The sequence below is a fragment of the Crinia signifera genome, chromosome 7, assembly GCF_055691185.1.
Source record: "Crinia signifera chromosome 7, ASM5569118v1, whole genome shotgun sequence".
Lineage (NCBI taxonomy): Eukaryota > Metazoa > Chordata > Amphibia > Anura > Myobatrachidae > Crinia > Crinia signifera.
In genome coordinates, this window is record NC_139223.1 from 189,701,963 (window position 1) to 189,720,983 (window position 19,021).

The following is a 19,021-nucleotide window of genomic DNA, read 5'->3' on the forward strand; positions in this document are numbered from 1 at the left end:
ATGTCAGCGTCGCCGACACGAGGGTAGGCACTTTGGCGGAGGGTAATACCGGAATGCAGAGGCTTGGAGGACCACCTGGAGTGCGGAATAGGCAGGCTGGATTATACTGGCAGACAGGACTTCAGCAGAAGCTGGTAGCTGAACCGGTAGTTGTGCTGGAATCCAATAGCTGTTTGAAATAGTAACGGAGCACAGAGAACTAGTGGCCACAGTACTAGACTGTGGAGACGTTGCACTGGCAACTTCCTGTACCAGGCCTTCCTCCTAAATACCCCTTAGGGCGGTTCCCATCTGTGTGGGACTTCCTGGACCGAAGTAAGGGCAAAATGGGCTGTTTGCCCATAACCAAGATGGCGCCGCAGGAGTCCAGTGCTCAGAGAGCTATTCCTGGCTCTAAACAGCCCAGACCTTGTCAGCATGCTGGAAGAACGCCCAGCCACACAGAACCAGTGCCAGCACCCTGCACCTCCACCAGTGGGACCCCACCAGAGCGCCCTCACAGGTATGCCCTGCTGCACCAGCGTCCCCCTGTGGCAGGCCGTGACAGTACCCCCCCCCTTTAGGGTGGCCTCAGGACACTTCCCGGGTTTCTCTGGGTGTTCCTTGTGAAATTTACGAATTAATGCTGGAGCGTGGATGTCTGAGGCGTAATCCCAGGATCTTTCTTCAGGACCATATCCCTTCCAGTCCAAAAGGTATTGTAGACGTCTATAACGACAACAGGAGTCCAATATTTCCTTAACTTCGAATTCTTCTCCTCTCTCTGTAAGGATTCTTGGAGGGCGAGGTAGAGTTCTTCGGAACCGATTCAGAACTAAAGGTTTTAACAAGGAAATATGAAATGATGACGGGACTTTGAGATAAGGAGGTAACTTGAGCCTATAGGCTACTGGATTGATGACTTCTACCACAGGGAATGGCCCGATAAAGCGAGGAGCAAACTTCATGGACGGGACCCGTAGCCACAGATTTTTGGTAGATAGCCATACTTGGTCTCCTATGGACAATCTCGGAACTGCTCTGCGCTTCTTATCAGCCCATCTTTTGTAATGGTTAGAAGATCTCTTTAAATTAGATAGCACTTTGTTCCATATTCTTGAAAAGTGCTTCAATGACTTTGTCACTGCAGGAAGATCCAATGCAGGTATTTCAGGGAACCCAGGAACCTTAGGATGGTTTCTGTAGACGATAAGGAATGGTGAGAACCCAGTAGACGAATGGTAAGTGTTATTATGAGCGAATTCAGCCCATGGCAAATGTTCCACCCAATCATTCTGAGAGGAGGATACATGGATGCGAAGGGAGGTTTCCAGGTCTTGGTTTACACATTCCGTAGAACCGTTTGACTGTGGGTGATAGGCAGTAAAGTATTGTAATTTTATTTGAAGTGCTGAACAGAGGGCTTTCCAAAATCTTGCAACAAATTGAACACCTCGGTCTGACACGATTTCGGAAGGAATCCCATGTAGCTTAAAGATCTCGGAAATGAAGAGTTGAGCCAACTCAGGCGCGGTGGGTAATTTCTTTAATGGGACAAAATGGACCATTTTTGAGAATCGGTCAATGACGACCCAAATCGTGGTGTAACCTTGGGAGGCAGGCAGATCAGTAATAAAGTCCATCGATAGATGTGTCCATGGACGATGAGGAATGGGTAAGGGCAATAGAACTCCAGCTGGTGGTTGTCTGGACACCTTGTGCTGCGCACACTTGACGCAGGAGTCAACCAGGATCAAACCTTGTCTTGTTTTAATTTATTGGGGGGGGGGTTTCAGCTTATTAAATATATATATGTATATTGCTGTAGTACTGTACACAATAGAAAAGAGGAAACTGTTACGGTTATCCCCATTCAAACCAAATTAAAATAAAATGGACTGCAGTTATATGTTTGTTATCTACCAGTATCCAAATATACATAGTCCATGTGCAGTGTACACCCCGTGCTCTGTGTTTTCGGAGAAGTTTACTAAATGCTACACAGTAGCCCCACTTTTAGGTATAACATTTTTGATTCCTGTTACTAGTTCGGGGAACAGGAAGAAATCTGGGGAATATATTCATAATGAATATAATAAGCATCTGACGGCTTGTCCGCAGAGTATGTATAAATGTTGTACCTAGCTGTAGGTGAGCAATAACACAATTTTTCCGAGTACCAGCCTCTCCATCCGGCGTACCGGCACCTTAGTATACCTATGATACTGCTACTGTATCTAGTCAGCCCCCAAAATCAGTGCAGTGCTAAGATCACCTTGCTTACAACTTCTGAGGTGATACTTCCCTCCAATTGATCAAGCAATACTTCTCTGCATGGTAGAAGTTGGGGGTGGGCGATACGCAGCTCAGCAATATGTGTATATTTATTTCTTGAAAATTCTTATATAAAGGCCCTGTTCCTCCCAGACTTGTTGGTGACCAGAAAGTACCAAAACACTGATACAAGCCTGCAGCGTTAGAACCTTATTTTAGGTAGGAATTTTCATGGGTGAGGTCAATAAGACGTACAAGTTTTTAGGTAAATAGGCAAATAAGTTCATACATCCTCTGTCTCATCTTCTATATTTTAACGTACTATCTCCTTCTCTTTTCTTTGCCAACATGTGGGGTAACTGAAGAAGCAAGACCAAACATTTCTGGCCAAATATTCCTACAAAAACCTGCAATATATCAAATTGCGGAAAACATTCCTAATGCAGTAATGAGGATTCCACTGATACGGCTTACATCCAACCTAAACCATCAGCAGCCATCAGTAGGGATTGGCCACAGACAGGCAGTAGCAGATCATACAGAAAGTGAACAGCTGGAGCAGAACAGCGCAGGGGAGAACGTGACACAAAGTGATGATCTTTACGCTACTGAGAACATACACAGTGAGTTGTCTACAACGCAATCACTAACAACGAAGGACATTATGGAAGCAGCGACTACTTTCCCTCACAGTCTGACACAAATGCCTGATATGGGCACCCAGAATGCACCAGGATATATCCCTATCCTGATTAGAGCTGAGGATTTTAAACGATTTTTTGGCAACTACTCTGTCGCTTACGTTGATGAGGCAAAATCCACACTTTATATTGTGCAGGGCGGCGGTGAAGCAAGTTATGACAGACCATCTGATGACACATCAACTGTCTTCAAAAGCGGAACCGGGAAATCCTAGGTAAGAAGCGTTCTGCTAAGAGGGTTACTGAATAGTCTGATAATAATCTGGGGCATAAATAATGCAAAAACGGTAGCATGCTTTACAAAGCATTAGAATCATCTTAAAATGTGCCCTTGGATTCAATAATAATTTATTGTGTTTCTGATAACAAATATTGATCCTCGCCCACTGTCCCCTTTACCCGGAACTAAAGCTTTCCTTTACTTCCAAGTTTCGAGAATGCCAGGACCTGATTTACTACCTTATGCTAATATGAGATTCAGTGGCCGGTGCCACCACTAGGCAGCTCTAGGCATTTGCCTAGGGCACCGGCCACTGGAGGGCGGCAGTTCGCCCCTCACCCCCAGCATGGAGGGTTAGCGCACTGTGTATAAAGCTGGTGGCGTCGGCGTCCCTGCAGTGATTAAGGTGCTGGAGTGGGCAGGGGTGTCCGTGCCGCGTGGGTACCTGCGGCGCTGTGGATAAAGCTGGCGGCGGCAGGGTCCTCTGCAGTGAATAGAAAATAACTAGCGCTATGCGGCGACACGGGAAACGCTTCTGGGTTTGAAAACTCTTGCCGCACGCTGATTGGCTGAGATTCAGCCAATCAGCGTGTGGCCAGTGTTTTCAAAATCAGCTTTATACACAGGGCCGCAGGTACCCCCTGCGCGCTCCTGTCAGACGCCGGCATGGACCCCCCTGCCCGCTCCCCAGACGGCGCAACAGGTAACCCCCCTCTCTCCCCCCCGCCCGCACCCCGACTCGCCTGGGGTGCTCCGAGGCCTTGATAAAGGTGTCCATACACTATGCGATTTTGGGCCGATTTCGGCACTTGGGGACGATAAATGGAGTGAAATCAACCCAAAATTGCATGTGTGTGACATTTGATCCGATCCGATGCACGGTCCTGTGCACATCGGACCGGATCAGGAGGTCTGAAGTGCAGCGTGTACAATGACGTCCGACCTCCGGCAATGGGCGGGCAGCTATTAGAATTTTAAAATAATGTGTCAAATGAATGGCCGGCCTATGATTGGCTGAGAGAGAGCACTCTCAGCCAATCATCGGCCTCCCTTTCACCCACTGCACTGATCACCGCCGCTGCAACCGCCTCCTACTCCACTGCTCCTCACCGCCATTCAGCTCCCTCGCATGCGATTTATCACTTGTAAAAAATGGCGCATCAAGTGCCAGATTGTATGTGAGCCTCCCGAGGAGCTGCTGGGCGGCAAGAAAGAAAGTGACTTTCAAATAACATTAAAGTGAAAAAATAAATGATATGAAGACATATATACAGAAATATAATGTGATCTGATTGTTTCTTTACATATGTGATATTTCTAGCAGATAACTAACCAAATGTTTTATTTTCTCTTTTAGCTGTACACTTCTTCCTCTCAGGCCTGGTCAATAAATACACCGTCAATAAATAATAGCAACTATCAGAGCTTCCCGTTTCTTTTCTTACACTAAATCTGACTAATCAGTTGATATACTGTATGACAATAGATGCTTAGACGGGGTTAATTTTTTTTGGGAGCCAATTGACCTACCAGTATATTTTTGGATTGTGGGTGGAAAACGGAGTGCCCAGAGGAAACCCACGCAAGTACAGGGAGAATATACCGCTAGGCAGGCAATAGAAATCATTCTGAGGAGAGGCGCCGAGTATAAAACATCTCTGCATCTCTCCTCAGTGCGATGCGGACAGTGCGAGGACCAGCGACAGCATGAAGATTACCTGGATTACGGCGGACCAAGACAAGACATCTTCAGCACAGGACCAGGTGAGTAGGATTTCCTTCCACAGCTCCAACATGGATTTCTTCGGACCCGGACACCGCCATGGACCTGGAGGACAACACGTACCGCCGACATGAACCTGGAGGACGACACAGGACACCGGACACCAGGACAGAGGGCTACCTACGGGATCAAGATAGGTAAGTATCAGTATGTGTGTAATGTATGTATTAATTTTTTTTTTTATTGTGTCAGTGTGTGTTTATTGTACTATTTTTTTTAACTGTGGAACTACAAGACCCAGTGGGCCCTTTAATGCCCCGCAGGCTGGGACTTGTGGTTCTCCAAGTCCCAGCTTGTGGGGGAGGCTTGCTGGGACTCATAGTTCCACAGTTTTAAACAATAGTTTTTTCATCTATTTTTTTTACACCACTATCAGCCCGGTGACCACAGCCCAGGGTCACCGGGGACAGCACCAGGCTTCAGCCTGGTCAGGTAAGTCCTGGAGGGGGGGGGACCCCTTTATTGGGGGGGTCCCCACTCCCCCAGGGCCCCTGGCCAGGCTGACCGGTCAGGGGGTTAATGTTTTGGCCGTGGGACCTTATATAATAAGTATCCCCCGGCTGTGACATTACCCTGCTGGCTGGTTGTGCCTGGAGCTGGTTCTTAAAATACGGGGGACCCCTACTCATTTTGTCCCCCGTATTTTGGGAACCAGCCCCGGACCTCGAGCCTGGGGCTGGTTGTTAAAAATCGGGGAACCCCTACTTGTCGGGTTCCCTGATTTTTAATTACCGGCCCCGGCTCTTTCAGCCTGGTGCTGGATACAGCTGTGGGGGACCCCACGCTGTTTTTTTAAATTTATTTATTTTTCTATTTTTTTTTACACTCTGCAGCCTGCACGGATCGGACTGATCCGTGCAGACTGCCTACACTAATTTGTATTAGCGGCCAGCTAATACGAATGAATACACCATCGGAGGGTTACAAAGCAGTCATATCTGACTGCTTTGTACATTCCCCTCCGCAACACGACTTTGCATACGACTGAAACAGTCGTATGCAGTCGTAGGGGAAATACTAATACGAAAAACTAGGTTTTTCATATTAGTAAATTTCCCCCTAAATGTGCAAAATAATTGCATTCCCATTGTGTAGATCACAATCTACAGTCATGACAAATGTGTATACAAATAAAATAAACAAGTTGCAACATACATTTCGCAGCAGTGTATTTCATTACAAACAATCAGCACAACATATAAAAGGGAAAATAGAAGAATACGTCTGGATCCGCACCCATACCCATCCCAACTATACCAGTCCCAACTAAGGATGCATATCATGCACAGCAGGTGATATTGGGGAATCCCGAATACACACTCGTGTTTCATACCACAGGGTGTTCTTGAAACACTTCCATGCCTGCTCCTTCATAGATTCTGACAGGGTTTCTATGTAGCTTTCCCACGTTTCGATTAATTTCTCCATAAATTTTTCTTTTTGTAACGAAGCCTCAAGCCATTCCTTACTAAAAATATAAAACAATTTATCCAGAAACGGCTAAAAAGGAGGGGCTGTTGGTTGTATCCATAATTGAAGGATGCATTTTTTTGCAGCCGCAGATACAATTATTAGTAACTTTTTGACTCCCAGTGCTATTCGAGTACGTTCCGGTGTTTTACCGAATATCGCCCATTTGGGTGTCAGGGGTAGGCAATTTACTAGATGCTGAGTGACAAATCTCCAAACCTGGATCCAGAATCTCCTTATTATTGGGAAGCCCTTTGGGAGCCACATCTAGGACAGGAGTGACTCGCTAACATTCCCATAATATATCGATGGTGTGGTGATAAATATGTTTTATGGAGTACATTTAAGAATAATTCTGTATAGGACGAGGCTGATTCTAGCTTAACCGACATATCAAATATTCTCAATATTTTTTTAAGCGATGGGAATTGGCTTCTTTTTAAGCTATGGGAATTGGTTATCCCAACACGCGTTCCTTCTGTTGTATTAGGCGATCTGGTGTTACAGGGTTTTACTTTTATTTAGGATTTTGTTAATTTGTCCACACATTTGAACGTGTGTATTAAAATGGTTGGATTTGAACACAGATAGGAATTGCACTGTTTAAACCCCAAACCCCCTCTTGTGATGAGGAATAACCATCAAGATTCAATCAAATAGCAGTGGCTTTTCTAAATTATCAAGACAGCACCAAAAGTACCCAGACCATTAGGGGAAGCAGCTTGCAAAGCATCCAATGGAGCAGAGGGAAGAGCAGGAATGCACTTTTTCTCCTCCCTTACTCTTCTGTTTGGCCAAAACATCTTGAAGCAGAGGGGATAGCAGGAAAGCACTATCTCCTTTGCTCTGCTGAAGAGGAGAATATCATGGAGCATGGGGGAGAACTGAGAAACCTCATTGTAAATGGAGAGTATTACAATTGTGGCAATAGGGGCAGCAAGCTACAAAGGAATAAGGGGTGTTTTACTGGTTAAGGCCAAAAGAACATGAATTTGGAGGAAGTATGTCTTACCCACTTGATTAATTTCAGTGCAGTTAGGCCCTTATCCAGATCTGATCGCAGTACAAATTTGTTCTCAAAATGGGCAAAACCATGGAGGTTATTCTGGTTGGTGCGTAAATTTCCGAATTCGTTCGGAGCGGACCGCACGCCACGCTGTGCGGACATTGTAAGAAGAAACGCCCACAGGTCCTCCGCATTCGGACGGACTTGCTCTCTAAGAAGAGGGTGTGTTTACGGACAACATCCAAACCGTGCGTGTGCGGTGGCCACACAAAGATTCTGCACGGTCTTACAGCGTCAGAACGGACGTGAAGCTGCACGTAGGCACCGATGCGGTGTATTTCCGCAAAACTCACGACTATTCTCTGAACTCATAAATCTGTCACATGACACACTTATGCAATTAGGCTACCTCATTAAAAATTGTTTGTTTGTAATTGGAATTAGTGTTATTGCTGAATGTAAAAGTGACATGTATATTTATATTAGTGATACCAAGTTCTGTCCATTGTTTGCAGTGTAAATGTGTGTAAAAATGCAGCCGTGCTTTCAGCATATATTTGTGTGTTTTGTAATGGTCCATTTAGGCTGCAATGGTTCCAATTGAAGCAATGAAAAGAGTGTGAGTGTCACGCCTGGGGAAATTTGTGGACCCGGTACGGACATGGGGACTCCCTGGACCTCTGTATAATAAACGTGCTGGACGAATGAGCGGCTGTTGCATGAATGGGTTTATTGATGGTAAACTGTGACAGCAGCAGGAAGTTCACTTGCAAGTATGTCAGCGTCGCCGACACGAGGGTAGGCACTTTGGCGGAGGGTAATACCGGAATGCAGAGGCTTGGAGGACCACCTGGAGTGCGGAATAGGCAGGCTGGATTATACTGGCAGACAAGACTTCAGCAGAAGCTGGTAGCTGAACCGGTAGTTGTGCTGGAATCCAATAGCTGTTTGAAATAGTAACGGAGCACAGAGAACTAGTGGCCACAGTACTAGACTGTGGAGACGTTGCACTGGCAACTTCCTGTACCAGGCCTTCCTCCTAAATACCCCTTAGGGCGGTTCCCATCTGTGTGGGACTTCCTGGACCGAAGTAAGGGCAAAATGGGCTGTTTGCCCATAACCAAGATGGCGCCGCAGGAGTCCAGTGCTCAGAGAGCTATTCCTGGCTCTAAACAGCCCAGACCTTGTCAGCATGCTGAAAGAACGCCCAGCCACACAGAACCAGTGCCAGCACCCTGCACCTCCACCAGTGGGACCCCACCAGAGCGCCCTCACAGGTATGCCCTGCTGCACCAGCGTCCCCCTGTGGCAGGCCGTGACAGTACCCCCCCCCCCCTTTAGGGTGGCCTCAGGACACTTCCCGGGTTTCTCTGGGTGTTCCTTGTGAAATTTACGAATTAATGCTGGAGCGTGGATGTCTGAGGCGTAATCCCAGGATCTTTCTTCAGGACCATATCCCTTCCAGTCCAAAAGGTATTGTAGACGTCTATAACGACAACAGGAGTCCAATATTTCCTTAACTTCGAATTCTTCTCCTCTCTCTGTAAGGATTCTTGGAGGGCGAGGTAGAGTTCTTCGGAACCGATTCAGAACTAAAGGTTTTAACAAGGAAATATGAAATGATGACGGGACTTTGAGATAAGGAGGTAACTTGAGCCTATAGGCTACTGGATTGATGACTTCTACCACAGGGAATGGCCCGATAAAGCGAGGAGCAAACTTCATGGACGGGACCCGTAGCCACAGATTTTTGGTAGATAGCCATACTTGGTCTCCTATGGACAATCTCGGAACTGCTCTGCGCTTCTTATCAGCCCATCTTTTGTAATGGTTAGAAGATCTCTTTAAATTAGATAGCACTTTGTTCCATATTCTTGAAAAGTGCTTCAATGACTTTGTCACTGCAGGAAGATCCAATGCAGGTATTTCAGGGAACCCAGGAACCTTAGGATGGTTTCTGTAGACGATAAGGAATGGTGAGAACCCAGTAGACGAATGGTAAGTGTTATTATGAGCGAATTCAGCCCATGGCAAATGTTCCACCCAATCATTCTGAGAGGAGGATACATGGATGCGAAGGGAGGTTTCCAGGTCTTGGTTTACACATTCCGTAGAACCGTTTGACTGTGGGTGATAGGCAGTAAAGTATTGTAATTTTATTTGAAGTGCTGAACAGAGGGCTTTCCAAAATCTTGCAACAAATTGAACACCTCGGTCTGACACGATTTCGGAAGGAATCCCATGTAGCTTAAAGATCTCGGAAATGAAGAGTTGAGCCAACTCAGGCGCGGTGGGTAATTTCTTTAATGGGACAAAATGGACCATTTTTGAGAATCGGTCAATGACGACCCAAATCGTGGTGTAACCTTGGGAGGCAGGCAGATCAGTAATAAAGTCCATCGATAGATGTGTCCATGGACGATGAGGAATGGGTAAGGGCAATAGAACTCCAGCTGGTGGTTGTCTGGACACCTTGTGCTGCGCACACTTGACGCAGGAGTCAACCAGGATCAAACCTTGTCTTGTTTTAATTTATTGGGGGGGGGGGTTTCAGCTTATTAAATATATATATGTATATTGCTGTAGTACTGTACACAATAGAAAAGAGGAAACTGTTACGGTTATCCCCATTCAAACCAAATTAAAATAAAATGGACTGCAGTTATATGTTTGTTATCTACCAGTATCCAAATATACATAGTCCATGTGCAGTGTACACCCCGTGCTCTGTGTTTTCGGAGAAGTTTACTAAATGCTACACAGTAGCCCCACTTTTAGGTATAACATTTTTGATTCCTGTTACTAGTTCGGGGAACAGGAAGAAATCTGGGGAATATATTCATAATGAATATAATAAGCATCTGACGGCTTGTCCGCAGAGTATGTATAAATGTTGTACCTAGCTGTAGGTGAGCAATAACACAATTTTTCCGAGTACCAGCCTCTCCATCCGGCGTACCGGCACCTTAGTATACCTATGATACTGCTACTGTATCTAGTCAGCCCCCAAAATCAGTGCAGTGCTAAGATCACCTTGCTTACAACTTCTGAGGTGATACTTCCCTCCAATTGATCAAGCAATACTTCTCTGCATGGTAGAAGTTGGGGGTGGGCGATACGCAGCTCAGCAATATGTGTATATTTATTTCTTGAAAATTCTTATATAAAGGCCCTGTTCCTCCCAGACTTGTTGGTGACCAGAAAGTACCAAAACACTGATACAAGCCTGCAGCGTTAGAACCTTATTTTAGGTAGGAATTTTCATGGGTGAGGTCAATAAGACGTACAAGTTTTTAGGTAAATAGGCAAATAAGTTCATACATCCTCTGTCTCATCTTCTATATTTTAACATACTATCTCCTTCTCTTTTCTTTGCCAACATGTGGGGTAACTGAAGAAGCAAGACCAAACATTTCTGGCCAAATATTCCTACAAAAACCTGCAATATATCAAATTGCGGAAAACATTCCTAATGCAGTAATGAGGATTCCACTGATACGGCTTACATCCAACCTAAACCATCAGCAGCCATCAGTAGGGATTGGCCACAGACAGGCAGTAGCAGATCATACAGAAAGTGAACAGCTGGAGCAGAACAGCGCAGGGGAGAACGTGACACAAAGTGATGATCTTTACGCTACTGAGAACATACACAGTGAGTTGTCTACAACGCAATCACTAACAACGAAGGACATTATGGAAGCAGCGACTACTTTCCCTCACAGTCTGACACAAATGCCTGATATGGGCACCCAGAATGCACCAGGATATATCCCTATCCTGATTAGAGCTGAGGATTTTAAACGATTTTTTGGCAACTACTCTGTCGCTTACGTTGATGAGGCAAAATCCACACTTTATATTGTGCAGGGCGGCGGTGAAGCAAGTTATGACAGACCATCTGATGACACATCAACTGTCTTCAAAAGCGGAACCGGGAAATCCTAGGTAAGAAGCGTTCTGCTAAGAGGGTTACTGAATAGTCTGATAATAATCTGGGGCATAAATAATGCAAAAACGGTAGCATGCTTTACAAAGCATTAGAATCATCTTAAAATGTGCCCTTGGATTCAATAATAATTTATTGTGTTTCTGATAACAAATATTGATCCTCGCCCACTGTCCCCTTTACCCGGAACTAAAGCTTTCCTTTACTTCCAAGTTTCGAGAATGCCAGGACCTGATTTACTACCTTATGCTAATATGAGATTCAGTGGCCGGTGCCACCACTAGGCAGCTCTAGGCATTTGCCTAGGGCACCGGCCACTGGAGGGCGGCAGTTCGCCCCTCACCCCCAGCATGGAGGGTTAGCGCACTGTGTATAAAGCTGGTGGCGTCGGCGTCCCTGCAGTGATTAAGGTGCTGGAGTGGGCAGGGGTGTCCGTGCCGCGTGGGTACCTGCGGCGCTGTGGATAAAGCTGGCGGCGGCAGGGTCCTCTGCAGTGAATAGAAAATAACTAGCGCTATGCGGCGACACGGGAAACGCTTCTGGGTTTGAAAACTCTTGCCGCACGCTGATTGGCTGAGATTCAGCCAATCAGCGTGTGGCCAGTGTTTTCAAAATCAGCTTTATACACAGGGCCGCAGGTACCCCCTGCGCGCTCCTGTCAGACGCCGGCATGGACCCCCCTGCCCGCTCCCCAGACGGCGCAACAGGTAACCCCCCTCTCTCCCCCCCGCCCGCACCCCGACTCGCCTGGGGTGCTCCGAGGCCTTGATAAAGGTGTCTATACACTATGCGATTTTGGGCCGATTTCGGCACTTGGGGACGATAAATGGAGTGAAATCAACCCAAAATTGCATGTGTGTGACATTTGATCCGATCCGATGCGCATCGGACCGGATCAGGAGGTCTGAAGTGCAGTGTGTACAATGACGTCCGACCTCCGGCAATGGGCGGGCAGCTATTAGAATTTTAAAATAATGTGTCAAATGAATGGCCGGCCTATGATTGGCTGAGAGAGAGCACTCTCAGCCAATCATCGGCCTCCCTTTCACCCACTGCACTGATCACCGCCGCTGCAACCGCCTCCTACTCCACTGCTCTTCACCGCCATTCAGCTCCCTCGCATGCGATTTATCACTTGTAAAAAATGGCGCATCAAGTGCCAGATTGTATGTGAGCCTCCCGAGGAGCTGCTGGGCGGCAAGAAAGAAAGTGACTTTCAAATAACATTAAAGTGAAAAAATAAATGATATGAAGACATATATACAGAAATATAATGTGATCTGATTGTTTCTTTACATATGTGATATTTCTAGCAGATAACTAACCAAATGTTTTATTTTCTCTTTTAGCTGTACACTTCTTCCTCTCAGGCCTGGTCAATAAATACACCGTCAATAAATAATAGCAACTATCAGAGCTTCCCGTTTCTTTTCTTACACTAAATCTGACTAATCAGTTGATATACTGTATGACAATAGATGCTTAGACGGGGTTAATTTTTTTTGGGAGCCAATTGACCTACCAGTATATTTTTGGATTGTGGGTGGAAAACGGAGTGCCCAGAGGAAACCCACGCAAGTACAGGGAGAATATACCGCTAGGCAGGCAATAGAAATCATTCTGAGGAGAGGCGCCGAGTATAAAACATCTCTGCATCTCTCCTCAGTGCGATGCGGACAGTGCGAGGACCAGCGACAGCATGAAGATTACCTGGATTACGGCGGACCAAGACAAGACATCTTCAGCACAGGACCAGGTGAGTAGGATTTCCTTCCACAGCTCCAACATGGATTTCTTCGGACCCGGACACCGCCATGGACCTGGAGGACAACACGTACCGCCGACATGAACCTGGAGGACGACACAGGACACCGGACACCAGGACAGAGGGCTACCTACGGGATCAAGATAGGTAAGTATCAGTATGTGTGTAATGTATGTATTAATTTTTTTTTTTATTGTGTCAGTGTGTGTTTATTGTACTATTTTTTTTAACTGTGGAACTACAAGACCCAGTGGGCCCTTTAATGCCCCGCAGGCTGGGACTTGTGGTTCTCCAAGTCCCAGCTTGTGGGGGAGGCTTGCTGGGACTCATAGTTCCACAGTTTTAAACAATAGTTTTTTCATCTATTTTTTTTACACCACTATCAGCCCGGTGACCACAGCCCAGGGTCACCGGGGACAGCACCAGGCTTCAGCCTGGTCAGGTAAGTCCTGGAGGGGGGGGGACCCAGGGCCCCTGGCCAGGCTGACCGGTCAGGGGGTTAATGTTTTGGCCGTGGGACCTTATATAATAAGTATCCCCCGGCTGTGACATTACCCTGCTGGCTGGTTGTGCCTGGAGCTGGTTCTTAAAATACGGGGGACCCCTACTCATTTTGTCCCCCGTATTTTGGGAACCAGCCCCGGACCTGGAGCCTGGGGCTGGTTGTTAAAAATCGGGGAACCCCTACTTGTCGGGTTCCCTGATTTTTAATTACCGGCCCCGGCTCTTTCAGCCTGGTGCTGGATACAGCTGTGGGGGACCCCACGCTGTTTTTTTAAATTTATTTATTTTTCTATTTTTTTTTACACTCTGCAGCCTGCACGGATCGGACTGATCCGTGCAGACTGCCTACACTAATTTGTATTAGCGGCCAGCTAATACGAATGAATACACCATCGGAGGGTTACAAAGCAGTCATATCTGACTGCTTTGTACATTCCCCTCCGCAACACGACTTTGCATACGACTGAAACAGTCGTATGCAGTCGTAGGGGAAATACTAATACGAAAAACTAGGTTTTTCATATTAGTAAATTTCCCCCTAAATGTGCAAAATAATTGCATTCCCATTGTGTAGATCACAATCTACAGTCATGACAAATGTGTATACAAATAAAATAAACAAGTTGCAACATACATTTCGCAGCAGTGTATTTCATTACAAACAATCAGCACAACATATAAAAGGGAAAATAGAAGAATACGTCTGGATCCGCACCCATACCCATCCCAACTATACCAGTCCCAACTAAGGATGCATATCATGCACAGCAGGTGATATTGGGGAATCCCGAATACACACTTGTGTTTCATACCACAGGGTGTTCTTGAAACACTTCCATGCCTGCTCCTTCATAGATTCTGACAGGGTTTCTATGTAGCTTTCCCACGTTTCGATTAATTTCTCCATAAATTTTTCTTTTTGTAACGAAGCCTCAAGCCATTCCTTACTAAAAATATAAAACAATTTATCCAGAAACGGCTAAAAAGGAGGGGCTGTTGGTTGTATCCATAATTGAAGGATGCATTTTTTTGCAGCCGCAGATACAATTATTAGTAACTTTTTGACTCCCAGTGCTATTCGAGTACGTTCCGGTGTTTTACCGAATATCGCCCATTTGGGTGTCAGGGGTAGGCAATTTACTAGATGCTGAGTGACAAATCTCCAAACCTGGATCCAGAATCTCCTTATTATTGGGAAGCCCTTTGGGAGCCACATCTAGGACAGGAGTGACTCGCTAACATTCCCATAATATATCGATGGTGTGGTGATAAATATGTTTTATGGAGTACATTTAAGAATAATTCTGTATAGGACGAGGCTGATTCTAGCTTAACCGACATATCAAATATTCTCAATATTTTTTTAAGCGATGGGAATTGGCTTCTTTTTAAGCTATGGGAATTGGTTATCCCAACACGCGTTCCTTCTGTTGTATTAGGCGATCTGGTGTTACAGGGTTTTACTTTTATTTAGGATTTTGTTAATTTGTCCACACATTTGAACGTGTGTATTAAAATGGTTGGATTTGAACACAGATAGGAATTGCACTGTTTAAACCCCAAACCCCCTCTTGTGATGAGGAATAACCATCAAGATTCAATCAAATAGCAGTGGCTTTTCTAAATTATCAAGACAGCACCAAAAGTACCCAGACCATTAGGGGAAGCAGCTTGCAAAGCATCCAATGGAGCAGAGGGAAGAGCAGGAATGCACTTTTTCTCCTCCCTTACTCTTCTGTTTGGCCAAAACATCTTAAAGCAGAGGGGATAGCAGGAAAGCACTATCTCCTTTGCTCTGCTGAAGAGGAGAATATCATGGAGCATGGGGTAGAACTGAGAAACCTCTTTGTAAATGGAGAGTATTACAATTGTGGCAATAGGGGCAGCAAGCTACAAAGGAATAAGGGGTGTTTTACTGGTTAAGGCCAAAAGAACATGAATTTGGAGGAAGTATGTCTTACCCACTTGATTAATTTCAGTGCAGTTAGGCCCTTATCCAGATCTGATCGCAGTACAAATTTGTTCTCAAAATGGGCAAAACCATGGAGGTTATTCTGGTTGGTGCGTAAATTTCCGAATTCGTTTGGAGCGGACCGCACGCCACGCTGTGCGGACATTGTAAGAAGAAACGCCCACAGGTCCTCCGCATTCGGACGGACTTGCTCTCTAAGAAGAGGGTGTGTTTACGGACAACATCCAAACCGTGCGTGTGCGGTGGCCACACAAAGATTCTGCACGGTCTTACAGCGTCAGAACGGACGTGAAGCTGCACGTAGGCACCGATGCGGTGTATTTCCGCAAAACTCACGACTATTCTCTGAACTCATAAATCTGTCACATGACACACTTATGCAATTAGGCTACCTCATTAAAAATTGTTTGTTTGTAATTGGAATTAGTGTTATTGCTGAATGTAAAAGTGACATGTATATTTATATTAGTGATACCAAGTTCTGTCCATTGTTTGCAGTGTAAATGTGTGTAAAAATGCAGCCGTGCTTTCAGCATATATTTGTGTGTTTTGTAATGGTCCATTTAGGCTGCAATGGTTCCAATTGAAGCAATGAAAAGAGTGTGAGTGTCACGCCTGGGGAAATTTGTGGACCCGGTACGGACATGGGGACTCCCTGGACCTCTGTATAATAAACGTGCTGGACGAATGAGCGGCTGTTGCATGAATGGGTTTATTGATGGTAAACTGTGACAGCAGCAGGAAGTTCACTTGCAAGTATGTCAGCGTCGCCGACACGAGGGTAGGCACTTTGGCGGAGGGTAATACCGGAATGCAGAGGCTTGGAGGACCACCTGGAGTGCGGAATAGGCAGGCTGGATTATACTGGCAGACAGGACTTCAGCAGAAGCTGGTAGCTGAACCGGTAGTTGTGCTGGAATCCAATAGCTGTTTGAAATAGTAACGGAGCACAGAGAACTAGTGGCCACAGTACTAGACTGTGGAGACGTTGCACTGGCAACTTCCTGTACCAGGCCTTCCTCCTAAATACCCCTTAGGGCGGTTCCCATCTGTGTGGGACTTCCTGGACCGAAGTAAGGGCAAAATGGGCTGTTTGCCCATAACCAAGATGGCGCCGCAGGAGTCCAGTGCTCAGAGAGCTATTCCTGGCTCTAAACAGCCCAGACCTTGTCAGCATGCTGGAAGAACGCCCAGCCACACAGAACCAGTGCCAGCACCCTGCACCTCCACCAGTGGGACCCCACCAGAGCGCCCTCACAGGTATGCCCTGCTGCACCAGCGTCCCCCTGTGGCAGGCCGTGACAGTACCCCCCCCCCCCTTTAGGGTGGCCTCAGGACACTTCCCGGGTTTCTCTGGGTGTTCCTTGTGAAATTTACGAATTAATGCTGGACCGTGGATGTCTGAGGCGTAATCCCAGGATCTTTCTTCAGGACCATATCCCTTCCAGTCCAAAAGGTATTGTAGACGTCTATAACGACAACAGGAGTCCAATATTTCCTTAACTTCGAATTTTTCTCCTCTCTCTGTAAGGATTCTTGGAGGGCGAGGTAGAGTTCTTCGGAACCGATTCAGAACTAAAGGTTTTAACAAGGAAATATGAAATGATGACGGGACTTTGAGATAAGGAGGTAACTTGAGCCTATAGGCTACTGGATTGATGACTTCTACCACAGGGAATGGCCCGATAAAGCGAGGAGCAAACTTCATGGACGGGACCCGTAGCCACAGATTTTTGGTAGATAGCCATACTTGGTCTCCTATGGACAATCTCGGAACTGCTCTGCGCTTCTTATCAGCCCATCTTTTGTAATGGTTAGAAGATCTCTTTAAATTAGATAGCACTTTGTTCCATATTCTTGAAAAGTGCTTCAATGACTTTGTCACTGCAGGAAGATCCAATGCAGGTATTTCAGGGAACCCAGGAACCTTAGGATGGTTTCTGTAGACGATAAGGAATGGTGAGAACCCAGTAGACGAATGGTAAGTGTTATTATGAGCGAATTCAGCCCATGGCAAATGTTCCACCCAATCATTCTGAGAGGAGGATACATGGATGCGAAGGGAGGTTTCCAGGTCTTGGTTTACACATTCCGTAGAACCGTTTGACTGTGGGTGATATGCAGTAAAGTATTGTAATTTTATTTGAAGTGCTGAACAGAGGGCTTTCCAAAATCTTGCAACAAATTGAACACCTCGGTCTGACACGATTTCGGAAGGAATCCCATGTAGCTTAAAGATCTCGGAAATGAAGAGTTGAGCCAACTCAGGCGCGGTGGGTAATTTCTTTAATGGGACAAAATGGACCATTTTTGAGAATCGGTCAATGACGACCCAAATCGTGGTGTAACCTTGGGAGGCAGGCAGATCAGTAATAAAGTCCATCGATAGATGTGTCCATGGACGATGAGGAATGGGTAAGGGCAATAGAACTCCAGCTGGTGGTTGTCTGGACACCTTGTGCTGCGCACACTTGACGCAGGAGGAAATGTAAGTCGTCACATTGGTTTTTAGTGTGGGCCACCAATAGGACCTTTTTAGGAAGTCTACTGTCTTGTGGACCCCGGCATGGCCCGTGAATCGGGAGGCATGGGCCCAAGTAATCAGTTTCTTACGGAGATGGGGAGCAACATAGGTTTTCCCTGTCGGCGGTTGCGGCTGAGTGACGGCAAACACTTTAGACTCTAGGATCGGATGAACCTTCGGTATCTGCTCGTCGGAAGACAAAGAACGGGACAAAGCATCTGCTTTCTGGTTTTGTGATCCTGGTCGGAAGGTTAAGGTGAAATTAAAACGGGTGAAGAACATGGCCCATCGAGCCAGGCGAGGATTGAGTCCTTGGATGTTCTTTAGGAAGATCAAATTGCGATGGTCGTTATAAATGGTGACTGGATGAGTAGCCCCCTCCAACAAGTAACCCCACTCCTCCAGGGCTAATTTTACAGCAAGAAGTTCTTGTTCTCCAATGGCATAATTTCTCTCGGCTGGAGAGAACTTTTTTGAAAAGAACCCGCAAGGATGCATTTTGAGGTCCTCGCTCCTTTGAGAGAGGACTGCGCCTACTGCTTCCGAGGATGCGTCCACCTCCAGGAAGAAGGGTTGACTGGTATCTGGTTGTCTCAGGATGGGAGCTGAGGTGAATGCTTGCTTTAAGGAGCTAAAAGCAGATTCGGCTTCGGTGGTCCACTGAGCTGGATTTGCACCCTTTCGGGTGAGGGCAGTGAGAGGTGCGACCAGGGTAGAAAATCCTCTAATAAACTTCCAGTAATAATTAGAGAAGCCCAGGAATCGCTGGATGGCTTTCAGGGTGGTTGGTCGAGACCAGTTTAGAACGGCTTGTACCTTTTCCGGGTCCATCTTTAGCCCATGTCCCGAGATGATATATCCCAAAAACGGCATA

General features: G+C 46.2%; 2 long non-coding RNA genes across 2 annotated transcripts; both read left to right on the forward strand.

Moving 5' to 3' along the window:
• Window positions 1–588: 588 nt before the first annotated feature.
• On the forward strand, window positions 589–4,593 carry LOC146019674 (uncharacterized). The gene is made up of 3 exons (XR_014450654.1): window positions 589–1,220; window positions 2,619–3,169; window positions 4,532–4,593. It is a non-coding gene; the product is annotated as an uncharacterized LOC146019674 (long non-coding RNA).
• A 4,206-nt stretch (window positions 4,594–8,799) lies between these two features.
• LOC146019675 (uncharacterized) lies at window positions 8,800–12,793 on the forward strand. Its single transcript, XR_014450655.1, has 3 exons — window positions 8,800–9,431; window positions 10,831–11,381; window positions 12,732–12,793. It is a non-coding gene; the product is annotated as an uncharacterized LOC146019675 (long non-coding RNA).
• The last annotated feature ends 6,228 nt before the right edge of the window (window positions 12,794–19,021 follow it).